The following is an 11,293-nucleotide window of genomic DNA, read 5'->3' on the forward strand; positions in this document are numbered from 1 at the left end:
TCCTTGCGTACAATTTAATATCTTGTACTTTGCGTTTTGAATCTTGTACTCTTGTAATTTCGAGAAGTTTCTTATCAATAATTGGAACCTCTTTGATTGTCTTTTGTACTTTTGAGCTTTTTGGTCGTTTGCGTCTTCAATTCGTCGAATCTGTCTTTTGTCTTCACCTTTTATTATTTAAACGAATATCACTTGTAAATAGAACAATTGCAACTAAAAGCTTGTCTTTCTTGAGGAATAATGCTATAAAATATATGTTCGTTTTTAGCATTATCAAATATTCCCACACTTAAGCGTTGCTTGTCCTCAAGCAATATCATCTTGAAATACTAGAATCACTTCTTTATTCTTCACACTTTGTACATCAGTGATTTCTATACGGCGGTATAAACAATGGTAGTAACGATATGGTTTACAGTCCCACATGACTATAAAAATTTAGATCCATTAAGGAAATTGGATCTTTATGAAAACATTTGATCTTTTGAAAATTAAATCTAGTTTTTACCCTAGATAAGTTTTCCGGAATAACCCTTCACCGGTGTTTGCAAAATATTTTTGTGGGTTTGGTGGGTTTCAGATTTGAAAATTTTAGCTCAAAACTTGCGGTTTTGTGTCACCCACTTGCTAACCTTGTATTTGGAAAGCAACACGTCCAGTTTACTTGTCCCGTATATTACCTTTCGGTAAACTACCGTCCGGTTGTAAAGGAAAGCGTTGAACAAGCAACTGTTAAGGCAATGTCCCCTGACATGCTTTTAATTATGGTCTATAACGTGTCGGACACAATTACTATCCTTAGTAGGAGCAATAGTCTTATGATTTTTCGGTCTGGTACAAGGTCCTGTCTTTGACCACTATGCAACCACCGTTCTTACGGTTGACACCCGATTTAGTTCAGGTGACCTAATGAATTCCAGGTGAATTCCTAGGATTTTATGTTCAATGGTAATGAACGCATTGAAAATAGGGTTTTCAGAAAACAAATCGGTTTGTAATTTTGATCAAAATATTTTCTCGTTCAAGCTCGAGTTTAGATATCATTGAATTCCATGAGTTTGTAATTCTCAATCTTTAAGGTCAATCTCAAGGATTGAGTTATATCAGGCTTAAAAGCTGATTTTTGATCTTTTAAGGAGATTATCCTTTCTGGGGATCTGATTCATTAGTCTTATCAAGCTAATTTGCATGGTGCCCCCTATTGTACGAGATAAATCCTTCTCATGGTTAGGATAAATCTGACCACTTGGTGACCCTGTTTAATGCTGAGGTCCTTGGATTTCCTGCTGATTTTAGTGATGACTTTTCTAGATTTTTCGTCAACCTACAGCTGGTCTGGACGACAACTTCATGACCTAAATCAAGAAGCGCGTGTCTTTTTCGGAAGACTTTACTTCCTTTTAATGATGGAATTGATTCATCGTGTAGATCCATCTTTCTTTAAAATATATTACAGTAAACCGGGTAAAACTGATTAGTATCGTCCAAAGCAAAAGTATTTTCAGTTGTTTGTACAAAAATATGTGATATATGTTTTGAATAACTTGGAGAATTTTCCCACACTTGGCTTTTATTTTCCTTTTTTATCGTCCTCTATTCCATTTTAAATGAATTTTAACATTTTGGTTTGTTTCTCAATTTATGTCCCTTCTTAGGTAGCAATAATTTCGGTGTTGAAACCTAGTTTTATCGTTCATAAATATGCATAAGCATGATTTTGAGTTCATTTAATTGAAAATTTTGAAAATTTTTACTAGAATTGGGTAATCAGTATATAAGACTAGGGCTGTTCTTTATTATCAGAGAGCACTAGATTCTAATACAACTACTGCTTTACTAGTATTTTTAATGGTAACCAAGTGTTTAAGATAAAAATTTTAAAATCCAAAAGAATTTAACCCCTTCCCACACTTAAGATCTTGCAATGCCCTCATTTGCAAGAAATCAGTAACAATTTAAATTATTGAGGGTGATTTGTGTGAAAATGATTAAATTTTTACCAAAGTTTCCAAATATATTGGCGTTTGTTTGCTGAATGATAAATGGTGCACATCATTTGTTCATTCCGTCTTGTTGTTATTTCACATATATTTTGCATCTTGTCGTCAAAATTAGTTGCTTTTGCTGAACTTAATGTCAGTCTTTGAAAATGCGTTGTTTTACCCTGTTGTGTACATAAGATAAACTGCAAACATATATACATATTTTTGAAGTTTGGTATATTACCCCACATTCAAAAATTATTAAAATCTAAGAATAAAAGTTAGAAAATTATAACAACTATTACAATATTAACATAAGTATTAAACGTATCAACATTACAAATTACAAAATAAATAAAAAAAACTAAGTAGACTAGGGATGATATTGATACCAATAGGGGTTCCAAGCATAACCATAGGTGCTATAGAATGCTTCGGCAGGGTTATACGTAGGATACGGTGGTTGCATCTCTATAGACCAGGGAGGGAATATGGGTTTTGGTGTAGGAATATAGTTTCTACCTATATGTTGGCAATGAGCTATGATTTGGTTCTGATGAACTTGCCAATCCTCAAATGCTCTCTGTCTAGCATTTTCGTACTCCTGTGAAGCTATAAACCTTTGTATTTCTTGCATCTCATTTCCCCCTCCTACATTACCTTGCTGTTGGTTTCTCTCAACCTGTGGATGTCTACCATGGTATTGTACTGCAGCGTTATTTTGCCTCCTCAAAACTTTTGCACCATGGTATACATTTAAACCTATAGTATCGCGGAGTTCTGGTTCTTCGACTAATAATCCCCCCGACTTATATCCACACCGAGATATTCAGCAATCAAAGTAATAAAAATACCACCTCCTATTATGCTATGCAGTCTCATCCCCCTAACCATAGCTGATAAATAATAACCCACACAATAAGGTATACTTACAGCGCTTTGTGGGTCTCGAATACACATATGGTAAAACAAATCCTGTTCATTTACCTTTTCCTTGTTCTTACCTCTTTGTGTAATCGAATTAGCTAAAAACCTATGAATCACTCTTAATTCGGCTCTATCTATATCCAAATAAGAGTAATTTCCCCCTTTGAATCGGTGATGGCTTGTCATTTGACTCCATACACCGTGTGTATCAAAATTTTCATCTATCTTTCTACCATTTAGTATCAATCCTCTACAATCGGCAGATGCTAACTCCTCAGGCGTATATATACGTAAAGCCTGAGCCATGTCTAGTAAAGACATGTGGTGCATCGAACCGCCTAACAAAAATCTAATAAAAGATCGATCGGTTAAACTAGCTACCCGATCATTCAACTCTATACTACACAACAATTCTTCACACCATACTTTATATACAGGTCTACGCATGGTGAATAAACGTACCCAGTCATTAAAAGTAGAATTACCATACCTCTGTACAAGTAATTCCCTAATTGGCCCGGCCAATTCTACAGCTTCTAAGGGTCCCCATTCTATGACCCTAGGTACCTCAACAACTTTGGAATGAAGAGTATGCAAACCCCTTTGATATTTTGGATAATCTATCCAAAGTCTGTCAAATCTCAGGTTCGGGTGCAAATCTTCCAAGTGCATATCAGAAAAGGTCATGACTGGATGAGGTATATCTTGCTTGTAGTAGTTATCCACCTCCTGTTTTTCCGCATTCTCAGCAGGAGCATTGCGAGCTTGGGATGAAGATTCACCCCTTTCAGTCTGCAAAACACATCAAACACAATTTTTGTGCATCCAAATATGCATTAGTGTCAGCAAAATCATCAATCAAAATAATTACAATGACATGATCAATTTATATCAAACTTAAGCTCATTTTCATATTTTCATCAAATCTACACTTTTTCAAAATAGCATATACGAAAATGTTCGCCAAGTTCATAAGCATTCAACTCAAATAACATGTCAAAATAATCATTACTAGCAATTAAACAAGTTTCAAATGGCATTATCTCTCAAAAATCAAGTTCATGAATTTTAGACTTGAAAAAGTCCACTTTAATTCTCAAAATCATGTTTAGGCTCAAAGTTTGGATCATTTAACTACCTAGACATGTTACACTACTTAATTTAGCAACAATTCATGACAAAAATCGGCCATAACTTGTGTATATCAAAAAGCCCCAAATTTGCTCAAGAACACAAACCCTAGATTACTCAAAATTTGAAGTTTAAGGCTTCTAATCATGTTAAACAGCATCAATCTAGGTTATACAAGCATAATACATAAACAATTTAAGCCTAATTACACTAAAAAGCATCAAAATCAAATTGGGTATAAAATTGCTCAAGAACACTAATTTTCGGATTAAATGGTGTTTAGGTGTAGAAATTTACCGTTTTTCTTGAGTAATTCCTTGATAGCATCCTTCTCAACATGATTTTAGTAAAAGATTTGATGATTAACGGTTAAAAATTGTGATTTTGGGGTGTATTTTTTGGGTTTTTTCGGCAGTTATTTTCGCAGTTTGTTTGAGTTTGTGGTGTGCAACTGAGCTGTTTCAGCTCTTTTTATTTTTTCTGTAATCCGATCCCTCCGCGACTCGCGGTGAATTACCCTTCAAACTCCGCGAGTCGCGGAGTTTGTTTGTTTGTTTTTTTTTTATATATAATCTTTAACTTATAAAATAATTAAGTAATTAATTTTTAAAATTTTGTTTCCCTTGTTATTTAGGACGAGGTCGTTTCGGATCGATGTCCTAGTCCGTTCCTCGACAAAATTTTAAAATTTTTCTTTTTGTAGCGATTGTTTTAAAAGCTAAGTTTTTTGGTTTTTTTAATGTTTTTGGCATACTTTTAATTCAATAAGATTAAAAATAATGATAATAAAAGTTCTCGTCCCTCCCTTGGGTAAAGCAATTTCGGTTCAAAGACCTAGTCTTCAACTTACGACGAATTTTAAAAATCATATTTTTAACTTAATGAGATAAAGTAAATTTTTATTTTTAAATTCACACAATTTAAATATAAAATTCAAAATTAATATTAAAAATTCACACCAAACTTAAAATTTGAAATGCATAAAATTAAAAATTCATATTTTAAAAATTAAAAATTCACACCAAACTTAATTTAAAAATTCATATTATAAATTCACACCAAACTTATATTAATTTTTCAAATATTTACAATTTTAAATATATTATTTTTACAAAGTTTACAATATTAATTTAAGATTTAAATATTAATTTTAAAAACATGGTAAAAATAAAATTAAAAATCTTTTTGGCTTTTTATCCCACTTTAATCAATCAAATATTATCAAAAATATACGCCCCTCTTTTCGGTAAAGTAATTTCGGTTCCAAGACCTAATTTAACTCATGACGAATTTTTGAAATATTTTGGGTTGATTGTTTAAAGATATTTATACCTTAAGAATAAACGTTAAATTTCGCAGTGATGTAATAAATTTTTGGATGATATCAATAATTTCGGTCGCCAAACCTAATTTTATTCAATACCAATTTAATACTTTTTAGCGAACAAATTAGCATTTATTATCAAAAGGTTAAAAATAAAAATAAAATAAAAAACTGTACAAACATACATGTGAAATAGTTTTCTTAGTTATATGATCTATCCCATTCATAAGATAGTCGGTTTAATTGGTTTTCCATGGCTACATAGGCATAACCTCGAGCATTCAGTGTCTTTTCTTCTAAACATATGAACGGTCCGTCTCTGCATAAAGTAACAAATTCGGTGTTTGAATAGGTTTGATTATTTGAACATTTACCTCCATGTGACCATTTTCCGCATTTGTGACATCTTTCTAGGTGTCGTGCTCTTCTTTTTGCTGCGGATTTTGATTTTCCTTTACCAAATTGTAACTTATTATCTTCGCATCTAGATTCTTTTCTAACTCCGTCCATTCTTTCTCTGATAACTGATACTATTTCACTCGGTAGTATGTCATTATTACGTTTAGTGATCAAAGCGTGTAGCATTAGACCATGGTTTAGTTCACAGGCAGTCTTCATTTTGTAAAAACCTAAAAAAAAAATAAAAAATCAGAATGGGGGGAGAAGACTAGTTCTTTAGGGTCTGCTAGGGAAAGACCATTCGGGTTCCATTTTTGAGAACTACACGAAAACAGACAATCTAACTCTAACAGAAATACATATTATCCTTTAAAGACTTGATTCTCCCCACACTTAGTTAGCTGTGGTGTCGAAATTGTGATTAACTTCGTTGTCAACTTCCATCGGACCATGTATGTAATGTTTAACTCTGTGACCATTAACTTTAAATTCAATCCTATTTGAATTTATTAATTCTATCGTTTCGTATGGAAAAACTCTTTTGACTATGAATGGTCCAGACCATCTTGATTTCAATTTTCCAGGAAATAGCTTGAATCGTGAATTGAAAAGAAGAACTCTGTCTCCTTCTTTAAATTCTTTTGAACTTCTGATTCTTTTATCATGCCATTTCTTCGTTCTTTCTTTATAGATTAACGAATTATCGTATGCTTCATGTCTTAATTCTTCTAATTCGTTTAGTTGACTTAATCGTAAACGTCCAGCTTCATGTAAATCAAGATTACATGCCTTCAAAGGCCAAAATGCTTTGTGTTCAATTTCTACTGAAAGATGACATGCTTTTCCATAAACAAGTCTAAAAGGTGTGGTTCTAATTGGAGTTTTGTAGGCTGTTCTAAAAGCCCAGAGTGCATCCTCCAATTTAATGGACCATTCCTTCGGATTTGATCCTACGGTTTTCTCTAGAATACGTTTTAAAGCTCGGTTGGTATTTTCAACTTGTCCACTTGTTTGTGGATGATATGCGGTGGAGATTTTATGAGTTACTCCATATCTTTTAAGAACTTTCTCAAGTTGATTATTACAAAAATGAGTACCCCGATCACTTATTAAAGCTTTCGGTGTTCCAAACCTTGCAAAAAGACGTTTTAAAAAGTTGACTACAACTCGTGCATCGTTAGTTGGGAGAGCTTGTGCTTCCGCCCATTTAGATACATAATCAATGGCTACGAGTATATATAGATTATTATGAGATTTTGAAAATGGACCCATAAAGTCAATACCCCAAATGTCAAATACTTCACATACTTGGATGACATTTTGTGGCATTTCATCACGTTGACTTATTTTTCCGGCCCTTTGACAAGCATCACAGGATTTGCAAAGAAGGTGTGCGTCTTTGTAAATTGTAGGCCAATAGAATCCATCATCATAAACTTTTCTTGCTGTTAGTTGAGGCCCATAATGCCCTCCTGTTGGTCCTGTGTGACAATGGTTTAATATTTTACTAGCTTCATCTCCAAATACACATCGGCGTATTATTCCATCGGGACAACTTTTAAACAGGTGTGGATCTTCCCAAAAATAGTGTTTTATATCACTGAAGAATTTCTTTCGTCTTTGGTACGATAATCCTTTTTCAAGGAATCCACAAACTAAGTAGTTTGCATAGTCTGCAAACCATGGAATTTCTTTATAATCTATCTTCAATAGATATTCATCAGGAAAGTTGTCTTGTATGGCCGATTCATTTAGAACTTCTAATTCAGGATTTTCAAGACGAGAAAGATGATCAGCGGCGAGATTTTCTGCTCCTCTTTTATCTCGGATTTCAATATCAAACTCTTGTAAGAGTAAGATCCAACGGATTAATCTTGGTTTAACATCTTGTTTTGAAAATAGGTATCTAAGAGCAGAATGGTCGGTATAGACCACCGTTTTTGCTAGAACGAGATATGATCGAAATTTGTCAAAAGCAAAGACAATAGCAAGGAGTTCTTTTTCAGTAGTTGTATAGTTCGTTTGTGCTCCTTGTAACGTCTTACTAGCATAATATATAGGTTGAAATCGTTTTTCAATCCTTTGTCCTAAAACGGCTCCCATTGCAAAATCACTTGCATCGCACATTAGTTCAAATGGTAGATTCCAATTTGGTGTTATCATGATCGGCACATTAGTGAGTTTCTCTTTAAAAATATTAAAAGATTTGATACACTCATCTGAAAAGATGAATGGAGCATCCTTTTCTAGGAGTTTATTCATAGGAGTGGCAATTTTAGAAAAATCTTTTATGAAACATCGGTAAAAACCGGCATGCCCTAGAAAACTCCTAACTCCTCTAACATTGGTGGGATGTGGAAGTTTAGCAATTACATCTACTTTAGCTCTATCCACTTCAATTCCTTCTTTTGAAATTTTATGACCAAGAACGATGCCTTCTTTAACCATGAAATGGCATTTCTCCCAATTAAGTACTAGATTTGATTGTTCGCATCTAATAAGCATTCGTTCCAGATTAACTAGACATGATTCAAATGTGTCACCGAAGACTGAAAAGTCATCCATGAAAACTTCCATGCATTCTTCTATCATGTCGTGAAAAATCGCCATCATACACCTTTGAAAGGTTGCAGGGGCATTGCAAAGTCCAAATGGCATGCGTTTGTAAGCAAAAGTACCATAAGGGCACGTGAATGTGGTTTTCTCTTGGTCCTCTGGTGCTATTGGAATTTGAAAATATCCGGAAAATCCATCTAAAAAACAATAGTAACTATTTCCGGCTAATCTTTCCAACATTTGATCTATGAAAGGTAAGGGAAAGTGATCTTTTCTGGTGGCGTCATTTAATTTTCTATAATCAATACACACACGTCATCCTGTTACAGTCCTAGTAGGAATAAGCTCATTTTTCTCATTTGTAATGACAGTCATGCCACCCTTCTTAGGCACGCATTGAACTGGGCTTACCCATGGACTATCAGAGATTGGATATATTAGACCTGCATCTAGCAGTTTAATAATCTCTTTCTTAACTACATCTTGCATATTAGGATTTAGTCTTCGTTGGCGTTGCACATACGTTTTATGACCTTCTTCCATAAGGATTTTATGTGTGCAATACGAAGGACTTATTCCTTTAATATCATGAATCTTCCATGCGATGGCTGGTTTATGAGCTTTCAACACAGAAATGAGTTGTGATTTCTCATTTTCAGTAAGAGAAGACGATATTATTACAGGTAATTCAGATTCACCATGTAAATAAGCGTATTCCAAATGGTTTGGAAGTGGCTTTAACTCTAATTTCGGAGGTTCTTCTATCGATGATTTGTATCGATATCTGTCTTCTTCTTTTAGCATTTGAATTTCTTCTGTTGTTGGTTCATATCCATTAGCTATAAGTGTAGCTAACATTTCAGCTTCATCAATTGGTTCATTACCTTCTCCTAAAGAACATTCTCCTGTTCCTTGTAATTCTGGAAATTCTTCTAATAATTCTGCATGTGCATCTATAGTTTGAATATAATAACATGTATCATCTGCATATTGTAGTTGTTGCATTGCTCTATCAACTGAAAAGGTAACACTCTCGTCCTCTATACTTAGGGTCAATTTCTTACCGAACACGTCTATCATTGCTTTAGCCGTGTTTAAGAATGGTCTTCCTAATATGAGAGGAACTTGAGAATCTTCTTCCATGTCCAGAACAACAAAATCTACTGGAAATACTAAAGTACCAACTTTAACTAGCATGTTCTCCATTATCCCTCTAGGATATTTTATTGATCTATCGGCTAGTTGTATGCTTATTCTGGTTGGTTTCAATTCTCCAAGGTCTAGTTTAGCGTATAGTGAATACGGCATTAGATTTATACTAGCACCTAAGTCTGCCAATGCTTCTATTGAACTAAGACTACCCAGAAAACATGGAATCGTGAAACTTCCTGGATCAGATAATTTTTCTGGTATCTTATTCAACAGCACTGCTGAACAATTAGCATTCATAGTAACAGTCGAGAGTTCTTCCATTTTCTTTCTATTTGAGATTAGATCTTTCAAGAATTTAGCATATCTAGGCATTCCTGAAATCACATCAATGAAAGGAAGATTTACATTTATCTGTTTAAACATATCCAAGAATTTGGATTGCTCGGCTTCAAGTTTCTCTTTCTTCATTTTACTCGGGTAAGGAAGTGGTGGTTGTTATGGTTTAACATAAGGTTTATCCTTAGCTGTGTTATCTTCATTAACCTTTTCAACTACCGGTTCTTTTTCCTTATCTTGATCAGGTTGTGGTTCTTGTGGAGTAGGAATAGCTTCATCAGAAGTTACAGGTATTTCCGGTGGTTTAAGTGTTGTACCACTTCTTGTGGTAATGGCTTTAGCTGTTTCATTCCGGGGGTTAGCATTTGTATCACTAGGTAAACTTCCCGATTTTCTTTCACCTATTAACCTTGCTAGGTTACTTACTTCTTGTTCCAGATTTTGAATAGAAGCTTGTTGATTTCTAAATGCTTGAGCATTTTGTTCATTAGTTTGTTTCTGAGATGTGAAAAACTGCGTTTGAGTTTCAACTAGCTTCGTCATCATATCTTCTAAATTCGGCTTTTTATCATCGGTTTGTTGTGGTGGTTTGTTTTGAAAATTAGGTCTTTACTGATTGTAAGTATTATTGGATACTTGTTGATTGCTAGGACCTTGTTGGTTGTTGTATGGAATATTTCGGTTATAATTCTGGTTTTGATTGTAAATCGGTCTTGGCGGTTGATAATTATTCTGATAATTATTTCCAGGCCTTTGGTTTATGTATGAAATATTCTCTCTTTGTTCCATTGTTAATTCAATACTGAGACAATCTTTTTTCAAATGTGGTCCTCCACACTGCTCATAACTAATTCGTATTGAGTGAATATCTTTAGTCATCTTTTCCATTCGTCTCTCGACAGCATCTATCTTTGCGGAAATGGAATCTAAGTCATGGCTAGAATCGGCTCTAGCTGCTTTAGATGATCTAACGATATCTTTTTCTTGGTGCCACTCATGTGAGTGGGAAGCAGTGTTATCAATAATTTTGTAAGCATCAGTTTCGGTTTTCTTCATAATAGAACCACCAGCTGCTATATCTATGTCTTTCCTTGTAGTGATGTCGCATCCTTGGTAGAATATTTATACTATTTGACAGGTGTCTAAACCATGTTGCGGACATCCTCTTAATAACTTTCCATATCTAGTCCATGCCTCATATAGAGTTTCATTCGGCTTCTGTGTAAACGTAACAATTTCTACTTGAAGTCTTACGGCTTTAGATGCAGGAAAGAATTGTTTAAGAAATTTTTCAACTAAAACGTCCCATGTATCGATCGCCCCTTCAGGTAATGATTCCAACCAATCTTTGGCTTCTCCCTTTAAAGTCCAGGGAAATAACATGAGATATATCTGTTCATCCTCCACTTCTCGGATTTTAAATAGTGTACAGATCCTATTAAAGGTACGTAGATGTTCATTTGGATCTTCCTTCGGCGCACCACTA

This window comes from Rutidosis leptorrhynchoides, chromosome 2 (assembly GCF_046630445.1).
Source record: "Rutidosis leptorrhynchoides isolate AG116_Rl617_1_P2 chromosome 2, CSIRO_AGI_Rlap_v1, whole genome shotgun sequence".
In the NCBI taxonomy this organism is placed as follows: domain Eukaryota; kingdom Viridiplantae; phylum Streptophyta; class Magnoliopsida; order Asterales; family Asteraceae; genus Rutidosis; species Rutidosis leptorrhynchoides.